Here is a 7,923-nt window from a genome sequence, read left to right on the forward strand (position 1 = left end):
CGTGTCAAGAATGATAACATATCTGATCATTATACGGTGTATTTCCGTGCAAAACCAACAAAAAAAATCTAAATTCAATAAGAAAAAAAGATGAATAGAAAACATCTGAGTGCATTCATTGATTGAACCACGTGGCCTTACATCAGTCAATCTAGCTGGCAAATGTTAATTATGGTAAAAAGCTAATAGCATAATGAGGTTTGCAGAACATCGTCGAAATCAAATAATAAACCATAAACATGTTACTCGGGCAAACAAAGCCATCAGCCAAGCCAAGCCATGACCAAGTACAAATGCACCATTTATATATGTTCATGTATTTGTATTTGGTACATAAGTTTTCCTGGTGAACATCCTGTAGGCTATGTTAATAACAATAATGCTTAAAAGAACTTTAACTATCACTGCTGACCCTTCTGAACACACACAACCACACAGCACACACAGTCAAGTTCGTATTGACTCTACAGGCTCATTGATGCTCCCTTTACGTATAAAAATAGACGCATCCGCTCAAAACGTCGTCAACATCTCTGCCCACATGCTTCCATGACTCCTTCCTGGTGACGTGGAGATTCAACGAGAAATCCACTAGAGGGCAGCCCAGAGTCAAACGTTTCGGACAACAAAAAGCATTGTGTCGTGGAGGAGCTTGTGATGATGGAGCTGCTACAAACAGGCAGAAGTGCAGGTGCGTTATAAACGGCGGTTGTCTGTGCAGTCACAGAATACGTCGCGAGAGAAGGACGGAGAATTTTTTTCTGATATAACCAATGAGAGAGAGAGAGAGAGAGACTGACTTCTTGCTCCATTTGGTCCGTATCCGTAAGCTTCTTGCAAACGATCAGATAATACGGATGAAATGAACGCAGAGTAAGAATAGAAGGCACCGCCCATATCCGTATCTGTACTTAACGTTGAGCATAAATAAGCCTTAGGGGCATTTTCACACTTGCCTTGTTTATTCCAATCGCATCGAACTCTGTTGTACAAAGACTAAAGCTGAAGACATTTTCTGCATATTTAGTCAGTATTGAAAAAACATAATATCATGACGGCCTACTAGAGTCAAGGCTTGTATTCAGAGAAAAAAAAAAACCCTAAAAAAGCAAAAAAAAGCATCTTTTACTCACACAAACTTAATTTCTGGCTAAATCCTTTAACAGTCTCGATTATTTAGATTATACATACATTATACATTGTTTTATTATTATTATATTATTATACAAAGTTTTTTTTTCTAATAAATTGTAAGTTTTTCTCTCATGAATTTGACTTGAATCTTTAGTTTCCGACTTTGAATCTCAGAATTTCAGAGTTTTTTCTTGCTAATCTGTGACTTCATAATCTCAGAATTTCACTTTTTTTTTCCCTCATCAATTTGGGAGTTTTTTTTTTCTCGTAAATTTATCACTTTGATCTCAGAGGATAGTGTCATTTTTTTCTCCCTACAATGCCACTAATTCGCCGTCCTACTATATCGTTTCACTTAGCTTTAGTTTTACTCTCAAGTCTAGTTTTTTTTTATTTCAGTTGACTAAAATGTTTTTCTCACACCTATTCCTAGTTTTTAGTTTAGTTTTACTTACCTAGAAAAATCTTGATCCGACTACTTAAAATATATTTTGGTTTTGTTTGAGTATTTTGCCGTGAAGCCAAACTGACTTTTGTTGATTGTTTGTTTTATTTTTGCTTTTATGAAATGTAGCAGTTTGAAGTATTTACCATATTAATTATATTTTATTGAGTAGCACAATCTTTTAGCTCAGGCCATGCAGATTTTTATCCTCACCTCGTGTCCCAGGACGACAGCAGGACGGGGCTTCTCCTGTTCCCCTCTGGTTTTGCTGATCCTGAGCTGCAGGTGGTGAGCGAGCTCTCCGTCAGGCCTCTGTAAAAACAGACGCAAGGGTTCGCATACTTGTCCAAACAGGTGGCAAAAATCACACATCATAACTTTTATTAAATGCTATTATTAAAGGCCACATGGCCTGAAAAATGAAGTTTTCGTTGTTTTTGCGTGATAGGGAAGGTCTTGGGGCCACATAAACACTGTCTCATGCATTAAACCTGTGATAATTGGAGAAGTGCACACAGCCCATTTTTTTGAAACTGTCCCTGTAAAACGAATGGATTGCACTTCCGTTAATCCTTGACGTCAAGGGCGGTGACTCCGCCCACAGCGCCTGCATCCCCAGGCAACAAGCTCTCAAGCTAGCGAACTTAGCCAGTTAGCCTCATCTCCCAGGGCAACAAGTTCACAACATATTTACAACATATTTAACAAAAATAACTTACCATTCTGAAACATCCTGTAATAAATGGATTTGAGGTAGTTCGCTGTCTCCTGCTGTCTGTGGTTTGGGATCGGAGTCGGGCTCAAATACGTAAGGTTGTATTGGTGGTAGCCATGATAATCTTACATAAGATGATAACTCGCTTTCGACCGGTTTTCAAATAGTTATTGTATCTCGTTGGCTCTGTTTTTCTCTCGTGCTATTCTTTACGTCCCAGAATGCATTGCATTGCATTGGCCCGACCATATGTCACTCAGAAAGCAGTCAGCCAATCAGTGGAGAGGGGCTGATTCTCTCTTCTGATTGGCTAAACAAACCGTGCTGCCAGAGCTCCAGATAAAGGCAAGAGAGAGGAGCTGTGAAACTATATTTAGTAGACCACAGGTACTCCAAACCACAAATACATCTTGCTGGGATATCAACAATTAAAATAAAACCCTGAAAAAGTGTACACCATGGGGCCTTTAAATTTCATTTGGTGGCCAAAATTAGTCAAGTCCATTTATCTTTGTAACGAGTGGCAGGCAGAGTGCAGGACGGGCTTTTGGCCATCGGGGGCAGCACAGAGCAGAACAGATCAGGGGTTTTGGACCCACACCAGGTTATGGGGCCGCAGTGAATCTAATGAGATGTTGACGGGGGCAGATTATATTTTGCTAACGTCAGTATCACCCCAATCGACACATGGATATTTAATTTATGAATTGTTCATAGAAACCTCGTACTAACTGCAGTTGGTGGTTTTAAATGAGATCAATATGTAGCTGCCTTATATGGAATCACATTTTATATTTGCATCTTATTTATTATATACACCAGGTTCCTTACACTTAAACTTCATCTTCTTTTTTGATCGGCATTTTACTTATTTGCAATTGTGAACTTCTTCTGTGGTGCACTTCCATTTGTTTATCAGAATCAGAAATACTTTATTGATCCCTGAAGGGAAAGTCAGGTCAGGTGCAGTCGCTCAAATTCTCAAAAGAAAAATTAAATTAGAAGAAATAGAAAAAGAAATGAGAAATACAAAAATATGTGCGCTAGAATTTTGCAAAAAGCATATGCATTATTCCTGCAAAATATTACAACAATACACACAGAAATAGAAATTCAGCATGTTTAAAAAGAAGTCTACCTATATACACCGTATATATGATCATATATGTTGATATAAATGTACATCTAATGGGTTTCTGATTCTTTACTTTACTCTGGAAAACTTTTCACTATGTAAATCACTTTGTGCTTAAACTTGAAAAATGCTCTAAAAAATAAAAATGCATTATTATTGTTAGTGCTTATAAAACATCATCAGGTTTTGTGTGACTGTGCCTTTACAAAATATACAATTATACATATAATCATACAGGAGTGGAGTATCTATCTATCTATCTATCTATCTATCTATCTATCTATCTGGCTGTCTCTCTGCACATGGAAACAGGTACAAAGGACTTTAACATGCATTTCATTCATTGAGGTGATTTTGATAAAGTCTGTATGGCCTCAGCCGCTGCCAGTTTCCTGCGTCCTGTTTGCTACTTGAGCATTAAAATATGAGCAAATCAAACTTTTCTCCTCTCCGGCTTCACAAGAGTCCCGCCTCCCTCGTTTCATGTCGTCTCATTGACCGGACATGTTGTTTGAAAGCACTTGGTGTTACGTGTGCATGTATGAAAAGTGCAATATGAATAAAGTCTGACTGATTAATGAGTCAAATGTTTGTTTTCTTGAGATTCCTCCCATGGTGGAGAGGACGAGGTGGACGTTATTATTGTTGTCATTAATGTTGTTGTTGTTATTATTATTATTTCCATTCTCATACAAAAGGTGACAGAGCTGAGAAAACAAAACAAAAACCTGCTGCAATAAATAAATAAATAAATGAGCAAGCAAACAAACAAATAAATAAATGATATGACTTTAGTTACTTTGCTATTGAAACAGAGGAAGGAGTAAGAGAAGACGAAGAAGGAAGAGGAGGAAGACAAGAGAGAAGGAGGAGGAGGAGTAGAAGAAGAAGGAAGAAGAGGAGGAGGAGGAGAAGAAAAAGAAGAAAAGGAGGAGGAGGATGAGAAGAAGGAGAAAGAAGAGAAGAAGGAAGAGGAAGAGAGAGGGAGAAGAAGAGAAGGAGAGGCAGCTGGAGCAGATCTGGTGTCTGCTGGCTGTGACTCTGCGGTCGGATGTGAGTCGTCGCTGACGGGCCGGAGCTGCTGACGAGACGTTTGTACACCGACGGTCCTGCAGGTGGCGCTGTCGGAAATGACTCTGCCAGGTCCAGAACAACAACAGGAAAACACCCAAAACACGTGCAGCAGCTTGAAATAATAAACAATAAATAATAAGAACTAAACTTTTTGTTCCAGGGCCGGTCAGGCAAAGCAAGAAAGAAAACAGATAAACACAGGATTCATTTTTTTTTTTTTTTAAAGGAAGAAACTAGTCTAGTCAGAGGAATTAATTGATTCATGTATTCATTTGATTTATGTTTAGTAGGAAGAAGACAACAACGTTGGTGTCTTTATGGGTTCAGTCCTGCTTGTGTTTCCTTGTGACATCATGATTCCAACATGTAAACATCTGTTTGTTTGTTTGTCTGTTTCCAGTTAAAAGCTCAAGTTTAAATAACAGCTGCTGTGTAGCAATGGTCGGGGCGGGGCAGTTTTAGGCAACAAGTGGAGAATAGGAAGATGAAAAGAAAGGTGGTATTCTAATTTGCATTTTGCATCAGTTGAGGCTTGAACTCACGATTTCTGGTGTGAAGGACAACGCTCTATCTAACTGAGCTAATTGGCAAGTGTCAGTTCATGTGAGGCTTCATAAACTGACTAAGCCAGTCACATGACAGCAGCCGCCAAGGCATGGAAAGGCAGATTTCAAACCCAAAAAAAAAAAAAAAAAAAATCAGTCATCAAGACAAAGATCTGAAAACACACTTTGTTAGAATGGCCGTGTAGCGGTTGGACAGTGGACACATGAGGCTTGAGACAGAGGTGAGGTGCAGACCAACCAGGTGTTTATTTCACCCAAAAAAGACACGAAATATATAAAAAAAGAAAGACATTCTCTGACAGAACTGTGGACCACGGGCAGCATGTGGTCCTGGAAGCAGCAGTGATGGAGCTACACAGGCAGCCTTATATACCCTGCCACTGACAACGAGCCGAGCCTTAACCACAGCACAGGGAGATCTCACCCTCACCCGACATTTAACTATACAAAAACAAACAACAAACACATTAAAATATATCTACATCAGCAAAATCAATGAATCTAAATGATCTGTGCTGTGCTACACATTACACTAGATCAAAAAAAAAAAAAAAAGTAAAGAATTAATCAAAACACAAAACACCCCTACACTAATCGTGACGTGGTCTCTCCTGGAACCTTTAAACTGGTGCTCAGAGCTTGGGGACTCTTTTGGCCTGAACACCCTGCAGAGGAGAACAAAGGTACGTGAATGCACAACCAAACAATCATACACACACAATGAGCACATGGCATTACTCAAAGCATCCACACTAAATGTATGTTTCTTTGTTTTACAGGCTGGCCGTCAATCACTGACCAAAAACACCATAACAAACAGAAATTCAATAAAAAGTAATTTAATGCTTGGTATTTGTGTCTTATTTCATTTACCACTTACTCCAGAAAATGTACTATAGAATACACAACACTAAGTAATGAAGAGGGCCCTCATTACACATTTATTGCATCTAGACAGCATGGAGATGTTGGTCATTTGTTTTTAACAATGATTGATTTGCTCCATAAGTGAAAAACTGATGTTGAAGTGTAAAGTGTACAAAGGTTTCTTCAGTATTGGGGCTACATTTTGGTGCAAAGCTGTAGCACATATGGTTGATTTATTATACATTGAGAGGCTTGCTGTAGCGCCACCATCAGGACGATTAGATTGTGTTTGCAGCTGAGGAAATCTGGCATGGGACTGGACCTTTGTGCAAAATTTGTTGATTTTTCGCGCATGGGAAGACACACACACAAACACACGCACACACGTATACACACACAGAAAAAAAACATTCAGAGGCTCAATAGCTGATTGCCATGGTTATGGGGGGCTTTAGTGACCAGTCCAGAGGGCAGAAAAACAACAACAGGATCAATCTGAGTCATGTGACCTCTGACCTCTGACTGTTTACTGTAATGTTGCTGATAAACTGACACTCCTCTGTCACTCCCTCTCTTTTTCTGCCAGTGTGTCGTCTCTTAGGATTATTTTTATGTTTCCATTTCTTCTTCTTCTCCTTTTTCTTGTTCGGTACAGCCATTTGCAGTTGGTCTTGCTGATCTTTTGAAAATAAAACACTCAGGTGGTCGGCTCTCTTCGTTAGTGTCCCATCGTGTGACACAGGGCCGGAGTGGGACTCATTTTCAGCCCTGGAGTTTCATGCCTCAGACCGGCCCACTTTAGATCACAACCTATTATTATTAAAATCATGTAAAGTGGTTATATTGGAACTAATGCTTGCTTGTTCACACACTCACACACCTGTTCCTTCCATACTGACAGAAGCAATCCCCTCATCACTACTGGCTCCTGGCTCTGCTTCTGACACCAAATCACATTTTAAAAATTGTCATAATTCTCAGCACAAATCTCCCCTTTTTACAATGCCTTCTGATCAATTCAGGTCAGTTTCATTAATGTAGTGCTGAATCATCTAGCATCTCAGGACACTTTTCATATAGAGCAGGTCTACACCATACTCTTCATTATATTAATTCTAATAATATTCACTCAGTGAGCAATCCTGCCTGCCCACTCTGGACTTGTGGGCTCATGGCTGGTGCTTGGTGCTGGATCTTGCTTCTGACTCTGAGGGGCTACAAGACAAAGTTTCCCAGTTATGTTGCGTCGCATCATACTATTATTTAAATTAGCCTATATAACGCTATGTTATATGTCACAACGCCACACAATTCATTGACTTGATAGTTAATTAACTTGAACGGTGGTTCGCAGGCAAAGTTGAACATCTTGCCTTACCTGTTTCATCGTCCTCATTTGTCGTTTCAAACGGAGAGCTTGTTTTAGTGAAAAAGTTGCCAATTTTAGCACATTTGGCTGCGTCTGTTTCCAGAGCTTTTCCTTGCCTTCTCCATGCCACCCTTGCTCTTTCTATTTCCACTGCCATGACTGAACACCGGCCCCAAAAAAATAAAAAATAAAAAAAGTGAACACCGGCCCTCACGGCCCAAACATCAGACCAGCCCACCGGGAATTGTCCCGGTCTTCCCGATTAGCCACTCCGGGCCTGGTGTGACACTAATGAAAATTGTGCTGTGTTTTATTATCTAACCATGAAAACAGGAAATATAATTTTTTTAAGCAAATTTCTTAACAATAATGTTATTCATGTGAAGCAGCCTCTTTGAGCTGGTCTTGTTTTTGTTTCTCTTTTTTCAAAATAAAACACCAAATCCAGCTGGCCCAGGGTCTGTCTGAACCCCAGATTTTCAGGGCGTGTTCACACACACACACACACACACACACACACACACACACACACCTCCACCTTCAATAGAGGAGTGTGAAAACGTGTCTCTCATATCAAATTTTGCACAGACACGAGTCAGTGGAGAGCATGTAAGAAAT

The sequence above is a fragment of the Myripristis murdjan genome, chromosome 8 (assembly GCF_902150065.1).
Source record: "Myripristis murdjan chromosome 8, fMyrMur1.1, whole genome shotgun sequence".
Classification (NCBI taxonomy): Eukaryota; Metazoa; Chordata; class Actinopteri; order Holocentriformes; family Holocentridae; genus Myripristis; species Myripristis murdjan.